The sequence below is a fragment of the Dendrobates tinctorius genome, unplaced genomic scaffold (assembly GCF_039654945.1).
Source record: "Dendrobates tinctorius isolate UK_male_01 unplaced genomic scaffold, ASM3965494v1 ptg000001l, whole genome shotgun sequence".
NCBI lineage: Eukaryota > Metazoa > Chordata > Amphibia > Anura > Dendrobatidae > Dendrobates > Dendrobates tinctorius.
The window spans coordinates 13,170,654-13,187,928 of NW_027361669.1; the positions used below are offsets into that span (position 1 = coordinate 13,170,654).

General features: G+C 41.7%; 1 long non-coding RNA gene across 1 annotated transcript in view; it reads left to right on the top strand.

The window, feature by feature from the left end:
- The first annotated feature begins 11,417 nt into the window (after positions 1-11,417).
- Positions 11,418-17,275, top strand: part of LOC141082757 (uncharacterized) — a 106,702-nt gene continuing 100,844 nt past the window's right edge. Inside the window, exon 1 of the long non-coding RNA XR_012230583.1 lies at positions 11,418-11,550. This is a non-coding gene — a long non-coding RNA (uncharacterized lncRNA). The remainder of the gene's footprint in view (positions 11,551-17,275) is intronic.

Below are 17,275 nucleotides of genomic sequence, written 5' to 3' on the forward strand. Positions count from 1 at the left end.
TAGCAGTTTCGTCAGTCAGCTGTGAAACACGCGTCGAGGTGCTAGTAGCATGTACATATTTTCCAATATATCAGCAGGCAACTAATTATACTAGTAACTATACATATGGTAAATTCATGACCAACCAGCATGTTTAGTGATATGCACGGTAGTACATAGATCCATTCCTTACTGGACCAAAGACAACACTTACTGTGGTAGAGATTCATTGTGCTTCTCTTTATAGTATATCTATGTTGCCATCTGGGTGATGTTTATTGTTATGTAGCAGTCTTTTGTGATATCTTATGATACAATTACCTTGCTATTATAATATACAACTATCTAGGTTCCTGTATCTTTGGCAGTGATGATATGGCTCATGAAATAGGTTTCTTCCTTCCATTATGTTGCTTTTAGCGGCATGCAGTCACTTTATTCTATACTTTAATAGATACAGTTGTGCTCAAAAGTTTACATACCCCCGCAGAATTTTTGCTTTCTTGGCCTTTTTTCAGAGAATATGAAAGATAACACCAAAATTTTTTCTCCACTCATGGTTAGTGATTGGGTGAAGCCATTTATTGTCAAACTACTGTGTTTTCTATTTTTAAATCATAATGACAATCCAAAACATCCTATCCAACAACCATTAGTGAAGAAAAAGTATTGGTGTTATCATTCATAGTCTCTGAAAAAAAGACCAAGAAAGCAAAAATTCTGCCGGGGTATGTAAACTTTTGAGCAAAACTGTAATGTACTATGCATATTATGACTATTGCAACATGACTGCCATTTTGGGATGTTTAACTGTGTTTCTGTTTATTTGTGTTTAAACCCTACCATTTGTACGTGATTTTATTGTGTCTATAGTCCTTCTATTATGTTTTATTTATTATAATATATTTTCAATAAAAATGTTTTGTTTGAGCACACCTCAAGCAGTGGTGGAAGAGTTGATAAACAATAGCAGTGGCTCCCCACAATTCTTCCAGGCAGCAATGTCCCTTTTAGATATCATAGTCAATGTTGACCACATCACCAGAGTGACCAGTTTTGAAAAGTATATAGAAAAAGGCAAACCTGTATTTTTGGACTGTAAAATGCACTTTTTAGCAAGAAAGAAATCTTGCTAAAATGTGTTTGCATATTATAGTCCAGAGGCAACTTCCTTTGATCAAGGAGAACATTGGCAGTGCATTTCCTGATCACAAATGTAACTGCTCTTTCTCCTCCTGCATAATCTACAGTACATCATTGGTGCATGGCTGGAGAGAATGCTACTAGGACTTTCACAGATATTTGATATCCTGAGTAACCGGAGGGCCTCTCAGGTGATCAGCTTGGATGAAACTTCAAAATGTGTTATTGCATATATTATGTTGTGTATGTATGCAGAAGTGCCGTATGTGCATATAGTAGAGCTACATGTGCATGTAACAGAGCGACGTGTGTATGTTGCAGAGCTGTGTGCATGTAGAATAGCAGAGCAGTGAACATGAAGCAAAACTATGAACAGTACATGTTTAGAAAGGTTGTGTGAATGTAGCAAAGCTGTGTGTGTATGTTGCAGAGCTGTGTGTTTAAAGGGAATCCGTCACCTATTTTTTTCGCATATAAGATGCGGCCACCACCATCAGGGGCTTATCTACAGCATTCTGTAATGCTGTAGATAAGCCCGCAATGTAACCTTAAAGATAAGAAAAACGAGTTAGATTATACTCACCTAGGGGCGGTCCGGGTCCGGTTTTGGTCCAATGGGTGTCGCGGTCTGGGTCCGGTGCCTCCCATCTTCATGCAATGACATCCTTTTCCTTGCTTACCGTCGTGTCTTTGGCACAGGTGTACTGCTCTGCCCTGTTGAGGGCAGAGCAGAGTCCTGCAATGCACAGGCACCGGACCTCTCTGACCTTTCCCGACACCTGCACACTGCAGTACTCAACAGGGCAGAGCAGTACACCTGTGCCAGAGCCGCGATGGGAAGCAAGGAGGACGACGTCATTGCTACAAGATGGAAGGTGCCGGACCGAGACAGCGACACCCATCGAACCCAGAACGGACCGCCCCCCGTAAGTATAATATAACTTGTTTTTCTTATCTTTCAGGTTACATGGGGGCTTATCTACAGCATTACAGAATGCTGAAGATAAGCCCCTGATGGCGGTGGCCTCATCATATGTGCAAAAAAAATAGGTGACAGATAGGAGAGGTGTGTGTGTATGTAGTAAAGCTGTGTGTGACTGTAGCAGAACTGTGTGTTTATTTGAGAATGTGTGTATGTGGCAGATCTGTGTGTGCATTTGTATATATAAATACCGTATATACAGTACATATATATATATATACTAGCTGAAGAGCCCGGCGCTGTCCGGGCATAGTAACTAACTGTGGTTAGTTATGGCAAATTATAATTATCCTCCATCCCATAGTCCCGTGCCCATATACCCATCCATCACACATCCTCCATCCCATAGGCCCGTGCCCATATACCCATCATACATTTCCTCCATCCCAAAGTCGAGTGCCCATATACCCATCACACATCCTCCATCCCATAGTCCCGTGCCCATATACCCATCATACATATTCGCCATCCCATAGTCCGATGCCCATATACCCATCATACATATTCGCCATCCCATAGTCGAGTGACCATATACCCATCACACAGCCTTCATCTCACAGTCCCATGCCCATATAGCCATCATACATATCCTCCATACCATAGTCCCGTGCCCATATACCCGTCATACATATCCTTCATCCCATAGTCCTGTGCCCATATACCCGTCATACATATCCTCCATCCCATAGTCCAGTGCCCATATACTCATCACACATCCTCCATCCCATAGTCCCGTGCCCAAATACCCATTATGACATCATCATCACCATGGCAACCGTTATGACATAACCGTCACCATTGCAACCTATGATGAACCAGCGTCGCCATGGCAACAATTGTGACATCATAATGAAGGGCGGGGCTTGATGCACACACACTTTTTCCCCATTATGTAGATAGGGGCAAAATTGTTTGGTGAATTGGAATGCGCAGGGTTAAAATGTCACCTCACAACATAGCCTAGGACACTCTCGGGGTCCAGACGTGTGACTGTGCCAAATTTTGTGGCTGTAGCTGCGACGGTGCGGATGCCAATCCCGGACATACGCACATGCATACATACATACATACATACATACACTTGAGCTTTATATATTAGATATATATATATAGTTGTGTCCAAAAGTATTGACACCCCTTCAATTCTGTCAGATAATACTCAGTTTCTTCCTGAAAATGATTGCAAACACAAATTCTTTGGTATTATTATCTTCATTTAATTTGTCTTAAATGAAAAAACACAAAAGAGAATGAAGCAAAAAGCAAAACATTGATCATTTCACACAAAACTCCAAAAATGGGCCAGACAAAAGTATTGGCACCCTCAGCCTAATACTTGGTTGCACAACCTTTAGCCAAAATAACTGCGACCAACCGCTTCTGGTAAACATCAATGAGTTTCTTACAATGCTCTGCTGGAATTTTAGACCATTCTTCTTTGGCAAACTGCTCCAGGTCCCTGATATTTGAAGGGTGCCTTCTCCAAACTGCCATTTTTAGATCTCTCCACAGGTGTTCTATGGGATTCAGGTCTGGACTCATTGCTGGCCACCTTAGAAGTCTCCAGTGCTTTCTCTCAAACCATTTTCTAGTGCTTTTTGAAGTGTGTTTTGAGTCATTGTCCTGCTGGAAGACCCATGACCTCTGAGGGAGACCCAGCTTTCTCACACTGGGCCCTACATTATGCTGCAAAATTTGTTGGTAGTCTTCTGACTTCATAATGCCATGCACACGGTCAAGCAGTCCAGTGCCAGAGGCAGCAAAGCAACCCTAAAACATCAGGGAACCTCCGCCATGTTTGACTGTAGGGACCGTGTTCTTTTCTTTGAATGCCTCTTTTTTTCTCCTGTAAACTCTATGTTGATGCCTTTGCCCAAAAAGCACTACTTTTGTCTCATCTGACCAGAGAACATTCTTCCAAAATGTTTTAGGTTTTTTCAGGTAAGTTTTGGCAAACTCCAGCCTGGCTTTTTTATGTCTTGGGGTAAGATGTGGGGTCTTCCTGGGTCTCCTACCATACAGTCCCTTTTCGTTCAGACGCCGACGGATAGTAGGGGTTGACACTGTTGTACCCTCGAACTGCAGGGCAGCTTGAACTTGTTTGGATGTTAGTAGAGGTTCTTTATCCCACAGCCGAACAATCTTGCGTTGAAATCTCTTGTCAATTTTTCTTTTCTGTCCACATCTAGGGAGGTTAGCCACAGTGCCATGGGCTTTAAACTTCTTGATGACACTGCGCACGGTAGACACAGGAACATTCAGGTCTTTGGAGATGGACTTGTAGCCTTGAGATTGCTCATGCTTCCTCACAATTTGGTTTCTCAAGTCCTCAGACAGTTCTTTGGTCTTCTTTCTTTTCTCCATGCTCAATGTGGTACACACAAGGACACAGGACAGAGGTTGAATCAACTTTAATCCGTGTCAACTGGCTGCAAGTGTGATTTAGTTATTGCCAACACCTGTTAGGTGCCACAGGTAAGTTACAGGTGCTGTTAATTACACAAATTATAGAAGCATCACATGATTTTTTGAACAGTGCCAATACTTTTGTCCACCCTCTTTTTTATGTTTGGTGTGGAGTTATATCCAATTTGGCTTTAGGACAATTCTTTTTGTGTTTTTTCATTTAAGACAAATTAAATGAAGATAATACCAAAGAATTTGTGTTTGCAATCATTTTCAGGAAGAAACTGAGTATTATCTGACAAAATTGCAGGGGTATCAATACTTTTGGCCACAACTGTATATATATATATATATATATATATACAGTCATATGTAAAAGTTTGGGCACCCCTATTAATGTTAACCTTTTTTCTTTATAACAATTTTGGTTTTTGCAACAGCTATTTCAGTTTCATATATCTAATAACTGATGGACTCAGTTATATTTCTGGATTCAAATGAGGTTTATTGTACTAACAGAAAATGTGCAATCTGCATTTAAACAAAATTTGACCGGTGCAAAAGTATGGGCACCCTTATCATTTTCTTGATTTGAACACTCCTAACTACTTTTTACTGACTTCCTGAAGCACTAAATTGGTTTTGTAACCTCATTGGGCTTTGAACTTCATAGCCAGGTGTATCAAATCATGAGAAAAGGTATTTCAAGTGGCCACTTGCAAGTAGTTCTCCTATTTGATTCTCCTATGAAGAGTGGCATCATGGGGCTCCTCAAAACAACTCTCAAATGATCTGAAAACAACATAGCTTTTCAGGGGAAGGATACAAAAAGTTGTCTCAGAGATTTAACCTGTCAGTTTCCACTGTGAGGAACATAGTAAGGAAATGGAAGAACACAGGTACAGTTCTTGGTAAGCCCAGAAGTGGCAGGCCAAGAAAAATATCAGAAAGACAGAGAAGAAGAATGGTGGGAACAGTCAAGGACAATCCACAGACCACCTCCAAAGACCTGCAGCATCATCTTGCTGCAGATGGTGTCACTGTGCATCGGTCAACAATACAGCGCACTTTGCACAAGGAGAAGCTGTATGGGAGAGTGATGCGAAAGAAGCCGTTTCTGCAAGCACGCCACAAACACAGTCGCCTGAGGTATGCAAAAGCACATTTGGACAAGCCAGTTACATTTTGGAAGAAGGTCCTGTGGACTGATGAAACAAAGATTGAGTTGTTTGGTCATACAAAAAGGCGTTATGCATGCGCTGTATTGTTGACCGATGCACAGTGACACCATCTGCAGCAAGATGATGCTGCAGGTCTTTGGAGGTGGTCTGTGGATTGTCCTTGACTGTTCTTCTCACCATTCTTCTCTACCTTTCTGATATTTTTCTTGGCCTGCCACTTCTGGGCTTAAAAAGAACTGTACCTGTGTTCTTCCATTTCCTTACTATGTTCCTCACAGTGGAAACTGACAGGTTAAATCTCTGAGACAACTTTTTGTATCCTTCCCCTGAAAAGCTATGTTGAATAATCTTGGTTTTCAGATCATTTGAGAGTTGTTTTGAGGAGCCCATGATGCCACTCTTCATAGGAGAATCAAATAGGAGAACTACTTGCAAGTGGCCACTTAAAATACCTTTTCTCATGATTTGATACACCTGGCTATGAAGTTCAAAGCTCAATGAGGTTACAAAACCAATTTAGTGCTTCAGGAAGTCAGTAAAAAATAGTTGGGAGTGTTCAAATCAAGAAAATGATAAGGGTGCCCATACTTTTGCACTGGTCAAATTTTGTTTAAATGCAGATTGCACATTTTCTGTTAGTACAATAAACCTCATTTGAATCCAGAAATATAACTGAGTCCATCAGTTATTAGATATATGAAACTGAAATAGCTGTTGCAAAAACCAAAATTGTTATAAAGAAAAAAGGTTAACATTAATAGGGGTGCCCAAACTTTTACATATGACTGTATATACACATACAGCTCTGGCAAAAATTTAGAGACCACTGCAAAGTATTATAAAAATCAGCTTCTCTATATGTCTGACAGCCATTCCATTCCAGTGTCAGTTGAATTCCAACCAGAGGACACCTCATTCTACTTAATGTGCTTCTGATTAGGTGATCACCTGAACCAAATCTTATTTGACAAAGTATAAAAACCCTGCTGTGGTGTTCACAATCCTCTTGCAATAGAACAAGGTGGATGACAAAACAAGTGCTAGTAATATCCCAAAAGTAATAGGAATGAAAAAATAACTTTTAACCATGTCAAAGGAGTTGAAAAGAAAAGTCTTGTGTGAGGAAGGCTCAATTCTGGGTTTACTAGCGGAGGGATACAGGGAGCATTTTTTCGGTCCTGTAGATACATTGGTGGTATCATGCTGTGCCTTTCCCTTCTCTTTTTGGAGGTTTTGTTGCCCTGTCCTTTTAAAACTTTTATTATGATGGATTTTACTATGAATGAATAAAATTTGCTTTTAATTCTATTTTTTGAGCTGGAATCGCTTCTTGTCTAGTGGGAATACCACAAAAGAACAATTGATGCATATGATTTGTAGTGTCTAACAATTATGATATCTTGGGACACACTGTATTCATCCTTACTAGTGCCAAATGTTCCCTAACCAAATGACACACACAAACTGGCCACCTTTTTACAGTGCCCTATGGTTTAGTTGTGATGTACATCTACTTATTCTAAAACACTTTTGGTAGGGGTCAGCCAGCACACACCGACTGATCCAGAAGCGGACTAGACAGTTAGATCAGGCAGAGATACAAAGCGAGGAATGTGTGACCAATCGCCAAGAGTGGAGAATTGGAATATTGAACTTGGGGGGGCGTAAAGGTGCACCGAGCCTCATTTACATATTTAATAAAACAGGGGTTTTTCTTAAACACATTTACTAAAATCTACAATACCAGTATCATTTTTACAGAGGTTACAACTAGAGTTGAGCGATACCGTCCGATACTTCAAAGTATCGTATCGGATGGTATCGGCCGATCTTTAAAAAAAGTATCGGTATCGCCGATTCCGATACCGGAAGTCCCATTCAAGTCTATGGGACTTCCGGTATCGGAATAAGAAAAACCCTTTCCTGCCCTTGTACAGCCTCTCTGGGGTCTGTACGGGCCTTTCGGGGGGCTGTGCCGGCCTGCCAGGGGGTCTGTGCAGGCTCCGGTGGTCTGTGCTGGCCTGCCGGTGGTCTGTGCAGGCTCCGGTGGGCTGTGCCGGCCTGCCGGGGGGCTGTGCCGGCCTGCCGGGGGGCTGTGCAGGCTCCGGGGGGCTGTGCCGGCCTGCCGGGGGGCTGTGCCGGCCTGCCGGGGGGCTGTGCAGGCTCCGGGGGGCTGTGCCGGCCTGCCGGGGGGCTGTGCCGGCCTGCCGGTGGTCTGTGCAGGCTTCGGGGGTCTGTGCAGGCATCGTCCGATGGGACTACAAGTCCCATCGGGCGATGCCTGCTACCATGACAGTGATTGACACATTAGCCAATGATGGGACAGTAGTAGTCCCATCATCCGGCTAATGTGTTAAATGTAAAAAAAAAAAAAAAAAAAAAAAAATTACATGCTACATACATACAACATGCATACTACATACATGCTACATTCATACTACATACTACATACATGCTACATTCATACTACATAAATACTACATGCAACATACATACTACATATATACTACATACATACTACATATATACTACATGCATGCTACATACATACTACATGCTACATACTACATACATACTACATGCATGCTACATACATACTACATGCTACATACATACTACATATATACTACATGCATGCTACATACATACTGCATGCTACATACATACTACATATATACTACATGCATGCTACATACATACTACATGCTACATACATACTACATATATACTACATGCATGCTACATACATACTGCATGCTACATACATACTACATATATACTACATGCATGCTACATACATACTACATGCTACATACATACTACATATATACTACATGCATGCTACATACATACTGCATGCTACATACATACTACATACATACTACATGCATGCTACATACATACTACATGCTACATACATACTACATATATACTACATGCATGCTACATACATACTGCATGCTACATACATACTACATATATACTACATGCATGCTACATACATACTACATGCTACATACATACCACATATATACTACATGCATGCTACATACATACTACATGCTACATACATACCACATACATACTACATGCATGCTACATACATACTACATATATACTACATGCATGCTACATACATACTACATATATACTACATGCATGCTACATACATACTGCATGCTACATGCATGCTACATACATACTACATACATACTACATACATTCCACATATATACTACATACATACAATACATTCATACAATACATACATAGACATACAGTACATATAACATAGAGTAACATACTTACCAATACTTGTCACATTGTTCCCCGAAGCCATTGTCGTCTACGGAATAAATATTAACATAACAAACCACAAAAATACTCACCCACGATCCGAAGCAGTCCACGAGTGTGTCCCACGACGATCTTGGGTAGAGAACTGCAGCATCAGATGATGCTGCCGTTCTCTACGGGCTGCAGGAATCCAATGACGGAAGGTAGGTATCCTTCCGCACTGTATTCCTCCGCCACTTAAAAAAAAAAAAGTCCCTAGTCTCACTTTATGCCATTGCTGCGTGGGAAATTCCCACACAGCAATGGCATAAAGTGAGACTAGGGACTTTTTTTTTTTTAAGTGGCGGAGGAATACAGTGCGGAAGGATACCTACCTTCCGTCATTGGATTCCTGCAGCCCGTAGAGAACGGCAGCATCATCTGATGCTGCAGTTCTCTACCCAAGATCGTCGTGGGACACACTCGTGGACTGCTTCGGATCGTGGGTGAGTATTTTTGTGGTTTGTTATGTTAATATTTATTCCGTAGACGACAATGGCTTCGGGGAACAATGTGACAAGTATTGGTAAGTATGTTACTCTATGTTATATGTACTGTATGTCTATGTATGTATTGTATGAATGTATTGTATGTATGTAGTATATATGTGGTATGTATGTAGTATGTATGTAGTATGTATGTAGCATGCATGTAGCATGCAGTATGTATGTAGCATGCATGTAGTATATATGTAGTATGTATGTAGCATGCATGTAGTATATATGTAGTATGTATGTAGCATGTATGTATGTGGTATGTATGTAGCATGTAGTATGTATGTAGCATGCATGTAGTATATATGTAGTATGTATGTATGTATGTAGCATGTAGTATGTATGTAGCATGCATGTAGTATGTAGCATGCATGTAGTATATATGTAGTATGTATGTAACATGCATGTAGTATATATGTGGTATGTATGTAGCATGTAGTATGTATGTAGCATGCATGTAGTATATATGTAGTATGTATGTATGTATGTAGCATGTAGTATGTATGTAGCATGCATGTAGTATGTATGTAGCATGCATGTAGTATATATGTAGTATGTATGTAGTATGTATGTGGTATGTATGTAGCATGTAGTATGTATGTAGCATGCATGTAGTATGTATGTAGCATGCATGTAGTATGTATGTAGCATGTAGTATATATGTAGTATGTATGTTGCATGTAGTATGTATGTAGTATGTATGTAGCATGTATGTAGTATGTATGTAGCATGTAGTATGTATGTAGCATGCATGTAGTATGTATGTAGTTTTTTTTTTTTTTTTTTTTTTAACATTTAACACATTAGCCGGATGATGGGACTACTACTGTCCCATCATTGGCTAATGTGTCAATCACTGTCATGGTAGCAGGCATCGCCCGATGGGACTTGTAGTCCCATCGGACGATGCCTGCACAGACCCCCGAAGCCTGCACAGACCACCGGCAGGCCGGCACAGCCCCCCGGCAGGCCGGCACAGCCCCCCGGAGCCTGCACAGACCACCGGCAGGCCGGCACAGCCCCCCGGCAGGCCGGCACAGCCCCCCGGAGCCTGCACAGCCCCCCGGCAGGCCGGCACAGCCCCCCGGCAGGCCGGCACAGACCCCCACAGGGTGCACAGACCACCGGCAGGCCGACACAGCCCCCCGGCAGGCCGGTACAGACCCCGGGCAGTCCACACAGCCCCCCGGCAGGCCGGCAGAGACCCCCGGAAGGCCCGAAATGACGGCGCATCATGATGCGCACACACCGCGCATCATGATGACGTCAGTCTGTCAATCAACTTTGAACTTCCGATTCCGATGCCGAATTCCGATATTGAAAAAATATCGGAAGTCGGTATCGGAATTCCGATACAGCAAGTATCGGCCGATACCCGATACTTGCGGTATCGGAATGCTCAACACTAGTTACAACCCAATAGGAAGGCCCAGACACTTCAGCTTAAGTTTTGGGGAGACAGACACCCTTTAAAACATGTGATCCAGAACTGGGGTATTGTCTATGCATGACCAAAGCCCTGTGTAATGAGAAGATCTTATGTTTGTACAAATATTATTTACAGACATATTAGACTATTTCCAATATGACGTGTTCAATAAAAAAAATGATTTATAACCCTTATTGCTTTCCTAAAAGATCACCATTTCACCAAATGCATAGATAGGTATGATAGGTAGATGGCATGAAGCCTGGGATCAAATGATCAGGCAGTTAAATTAGGTATACATCCGACAGCACCCTTGGTCTCCTATGTTTGCGAAAGGTAAATGGGGGGAAAGCATATTGGTATAGATCAAGAATACAAAATAGGGTTAGTGTAGAATCAAATGCATTGTTCCACGACGTGTAAGGAGCCAGCAATGTAGGTGTTAATAGTAGTAAGAGCCATTCTGTTGATTGGCCTTGTACAAGCATGTGATGGCTGAGAACCTGCCTGTGCTGTCTGCTAGCTGGGAGCATAGGAATCTGTAAGAAGAATGCAGAAGAGAGCCAGCAGGAAACCTTAGGAGGACACGCTGCCTTGCAGGTAAGGATGCTGCAGTCCTCCCACTGTGCAGGTAAATGCTTCATGATGGACTGTTAGTACTAGGCTTGATATTAAGATATGTAATGATTTGGTTCAGAAATATGTATGTAAGGAGCCAGATATACAGAGACAAATGATTCTGCACATGTATGTAAGACAGCCTGCAGCATTGATGAGATTGCACATAGCTTTGTGCTGCTGAAGCTTTCTCTAGAGTTCTCCATCACAATACATTAGCAAACAAGCATGTCATCTAAATTGATAAGCGGCAGCCCCTCCATTCTCAGCACCGCCAGCACCCCTGCTGCTATATGTACTTAGTGGATGAGGGAGACTCATCAGCTGGCATTCCTCTATATCCACTTACACTATGGGAAATATTAGCTTCAAATGAAAATTGGTTATCAAGGAACACGTACAGGATTTTTTTTAATTTAAAAAAGAGAATTTTCTTTTAATTCCCTACTGTCATAATAGACTTTGTACTATGGAGTGAATCAGGTTCCTATGTGATCCGGAGCTCATCTGAAAATACAGTTCACATTGACCTGGCTATGAAATGATTGGTTACAAAGCACGTCTAAAGGCCTGGAAATAAGGGATAAATGAAATTATGAATAATAGATAACTGTCAAGAATTGAAAAAAAGATCATGCATTGTTAACCCTATACTGTTATTGGAGGCGGCCTTTATTCATAAGAACATGGGCACGTAACCTTGTTGGTCATATAACATGTTGCAAAGGTTGCACATCACCAATGCATTTCAAATATTTTCGAGATTAGGTGACAGACCCATTTTGTGGTAAAAATGTACTTCGTAGATATTTGCCACACCTTAGCCTTACTATTACAAGCATATGTAATCCTCTACAGAGCACCATTTTAGTTATTAGCATTTTACCCAATATATTAAAATGTAAGCAACATCTATATTGGGTTTCTAGATTACATCAATCTGACCATTAGTTTAAGCAATTAAATAACTAAAAAAATTTTGTTTGTTTTTTAAGAGTTTGTCTCTAGTGCTGAGCGAGCATGCTGAGATAAGGTGTTGTCCGAGCATGCTCAGGTGCTAACCGAGTATCTTGGACATACTCGAAAAATAGATTCCAGACCTCGAGGCTGCATGTCTCGCGGCTGTTTGACACCAGCAACTCATGCAGGGATTGCTTGTTTGTTAGGCAATCCCTGCATTCGAGCATGTTCGCTCATCCCTATTTGTCTCACAAAAACAGCCTGATTCCATATACAGTGGGGGGGGGGGAAAGTATTTAGTCAACAAGTGTGCAAGTTCTCAAACTTAAAATGATGAGAGAGACCTGTAATTGACACCATAGGTAGACCACAACTACGAGATTCAATATGAAAAAATAAATCCAGAAAATCACCTTGTCTGATTTGGCAAGATTTATTCAGAAAATTATGGTGGAAGATAAGTATTTGGTAATTAGCAAAAATTCATCCCAATATTTTGTTATATATCCTTTGTGGGCAATGACAGAAGTCAAACATTTTCTGTAAGTCTTCACAAGGTTGGCACACACTGTTGATGGTATGTAGGCCTATTCCTCCATGCAGATCTCCTCTAGAGCAGTGATGTTTTGGGCCTGTCGCTGGGCAACACAGACTTTCAACTCCCTCCAAAGGTTTTCTATGGGGTTGAGATCTGGAGACTGGCTAGGCCATTCCAGGTCATTCATATGCTTCTTATGAAGCCACTTCTTCATTGCCCTGTCGGTGTGCTTGGGATCATTATCATGCTGAAAAACCTATCAATGTTTCATCTTTAATGCCCTTGCTGATGAAAGGAGGTGTGCACTCAAAATCTCACGATACATGGCTCCATTCATGCTTTCATGTACACGGATCAGTCATCATGGTCCCTTTACAGAGAAACTGCCCCAAAGCATGATGTTACCACCCCCATGCTTCACAGTAGGTATGGTGTTCTTTGGATGCAATTCAGCATCCTGTCTCCTCCAAACATGATGAGTTTTGTTTCTACCAAACAGTTCTACTTTGGTTTCATCAGACTATATAACATTCTCACAATACTCTTCTGGATGATCCAAATGCTCTCTAGCAAACTTCAGATGGCCCGGACATTAAATGGCTTAACCCCTTTATCCCCAAGGGTGGTTTGCATGTTAATGAACAGGCCAATTTTTACAATTCTGACCACTGTCCCTTCATGAGGTAATAACTCTGGAGAGCTTCCATGGATCCCGGTGATTCTGTTTTCTCATGACATATTGTACTTCATGATAGTGGTAAAATTTCTTTGATATGACTTGAGTTTAGTTGTGAAAAAAACGGAAATTTTGGAACCAAATTTTTTTTGTTAGGAAGTTATAAGAGTTAAAAGTTAAACAGCGATTTCTCATTTTTACAACACCATTTTTTTTAGGGAGCACATCACATTTGAAGTCACTTTGAGGGGTCTATATGATAGAAAATACCCCAAAGTGACACCATTCTAAAAACTGCACCTCTCAAGGTGCTCAACACCATATTCAAGAAGTTTATTAACCCTTCAGGTGCTTCACATGAATTCTTGGAATGTTTAAAAAAAAGAACATTTAACTTTCTGTAGCAAAAAATTTATTAAAGATCCAATTTGTTTTATTTTACCAAGGGTAACAGGAGAAATTGGACCCCAAATGTTGTTGTACAATTTTTCCTGAGTACGTTGATACTCCATATATGCAGGTAAACCACTGTTGGGTGCATGTCTGCTCAAAAGGGAAGGAGCGCCGTTTGACTTTTCAAAGCAAAATTGATTGCAATTGAGATCGGATGCCATGTCGTGTTTGGAGAAACCCTGATGTGCCTAAACAGTGGAAACCCCCCACAAGTGACACCACCTAAGAACTTATCTAGATGTGTGGTGAGCACTTTGAACCCCAAGTGCTTTACAGAAGTTTATAATGTAGAGCCGGAAAAATAAAAAATCATATATTTTTTTCACAAAAATGATCTTTTTGCCCCCAATGTTTTATCTTCCCAATGGTAACAGGAGAAATTGGACTGCAAAAGTTGTTGTGCAATTTGTCTTGAGTATCCTCATACCCCATATGTTGGGGTAAACCACTGTTTGCGCGCATGACAGAGCTCGGAAGGGAAGGAGCACAGTTTGACTTTTTCACCTCAGAATTGGCTGGAATTAAGATCAGACGCATGTCGCATGTGAAGAGCCCCTGATGTGCCTAAACAGTGGAAACTCCCCAATTCTAACTCCAACCCTAACCCCAACACACCCCTAACCCCAATCCCAACCCTAACCCTATTTATAGCTTTAGCCCCAACCCTAACCCTAATTTTAGCCCAAACCCTAACCAAAATTTTAGCCCCAACTCTAACCCTAACTTGAGCCCCAAGCCTAACCCTAATGGAAAAATGGAAATAAATACATTTTTTTATTTTATTATTTTTCCTTAACTGAGGGGGTGATAAATGGGGGTTTGATTTACTATTTATAGCGTGTTTTTATAGTGGGTTTTTATGTTTGGCAGCTGTCACACACTAAAAGATGCTTTTTATTGCAAAAAATAGTTTTTCATCACCACATTTTGAGAGCTATAATTTTTCCATATTTTGGCCCTCATGTCAAGTGAGGTTTTTTTTTTGCAGGACAAGTTGATGCTTTTACTGGTACCATTTTTGGGCACATGACTTTTTTTGATCGCTTTTTATTCTGATTTTTGGGAGGCAGAATGAACAAAAACCAGCAATTCATGTATTTCTTTTTTGGGGGGAGGGTGTTTATATCGTTCCACTTGTGGTAAAATTGATAAGGCAGTTTTATTCTTTGGGTTAGTACCATTACAGCGATACCTCATTATATTTTTGCACAAAAGAGAAAAAAAAAGTGATGGCACTCATCGTTCTGTCGTGAAAATTCTTTATTAATTAAAAGGCATTGGCATGGGAGGAACGCACAGAGAGTGGACAACGGCCGTTTCACGCACTTGCGCTTCAGCGGGTCCTGCAAGTGCGGGAAACGGCCATTGTCCACTTTTTTTTCTCTTTTGTACAAAATCAGATTACACGTTTGCTTTTCTGGATTGAGCACCCGTTCTGACAGTATTTTGGCGGTCGGTCCAGGTGTGTGATTTTCGACTTGAATAGCAGTCATGGAACTGCTTTGGGGTTAAGGAGCAGTGCCGAATCTTCTGTCTTTCTTATGTATCTCATTTATATTTTTTCATGTTTTGGTGCTGTTATGCAATAAAAACTATTTTATATAAAAAAATAATTATTTTTGCATCAATTTATTCTGAGAGCTATAACTTTTTTATTTTTTTGCTGATGATACTGTATGGAGGCTTATTTTTGCGGGACAAGATGACATTTTCAGTGGTACCATGTTTATTTATAACCGTATTTTTGATCGCGTGTTATTCCACTTTTTGTTCGGCGGTATGATGATAAAGCATTGTTTTTTGCCTTGTTTTTTTATGGTGTTCGCTAAAGGGGTTAACTAGTGGGATAGTTTTATAGGTTGGGTCGTTAAGGATGTGGCGATACTAAATATGTGTACTTTTATTGTTGAAATTTTTTCTTAAAATATTGATTTAATGATACAATAAATATTTATTTTTTAATATTATTTTTTATTTTTTTTATATTTTTACAATTATTTTAATTTTTTTTTTTTCATTCTTACCTTTACACTTTGTCCCACTATGGGACACTCCTTTTGTGAAGGCTGATTGCTTCTATAGCATGCAGATCTGCATGCTATATAAGGTGTCAGCGCTGCATGGATTTTACACTGAACTGAGAGACTTCCTGATCATCAGTGCACATGACAGGAAGTCTATCAGGTCTGGAGACCTGGATGTCATCATGACAACATCTGGTCTCCATGGCCGCGATCGGGACCCCGCGTCATGCTGCGGAGTCTCCGATACAAAGACAGAGGGGCTATCAGGGTTCCGAGGGTAAAGTGCCGGGAGCGGTCTGTGACCAATTGTCAGCTGTTAGAATCAGCTGACACCCGGCCGCGATCAGCGGCTCTCCCCCGTAAGCGTGGCTAACCGCCTTTGACATCCTATTCTGCTCATAGGAATTAAGTCCCAAGGCACATGGATGGAATAGTAAGTCTAAAGATGGGGGCTGCAGTAGGGCACAGCCTGAGGGGAAGCCCCCCATGACTGCAATGGGTGGGAAAGTTTTCAAATTTGTTGTGGTCTCGGTGACCTGAATGGCTGGGATGGGGTATGGGAGGAGTTTTGGGTGGGGGCAGCCTGGGGTAGTGGGGAGAATGTGCGGGAAAACTGCATTCTTTATAGGGAAGCAGGAAATAGAAGAACCCACCTCGGCAGCGCTGAAAGAATGGAGACCGTGGATGCGCTTATGTCCAGGCTCCAGGACGTGGCCCAGTCCAGGAGGGGAGGATGGCTCCAATCACAGCTGTCCTCTCTCTTCAGGGCAGCTGACAGACCAGGAACAAGCCAGCGGGGCAGGAGGACCAGGCCCCCGGAGAGATTGTCACCAAAGGTGACGGCGCGCAGTAGGCGCAGGCTGCGGAGCCCCTCCAGGGACCCTGCGGGTGATGCGAGTACTGGTGCAGCTTCCCCCCAAAGCGCCCGTCCCGGCAGGAATCCGCCCAGCCGGCCTGCGGGAACTGGAAGCCAGGGAGCGGGAGCCGCGCCAGAACTGCAGGCCGGTCAGGAAAGGAGGAAGTCATGGGCTGAAACGGAGGTATTGCGGGACTCGG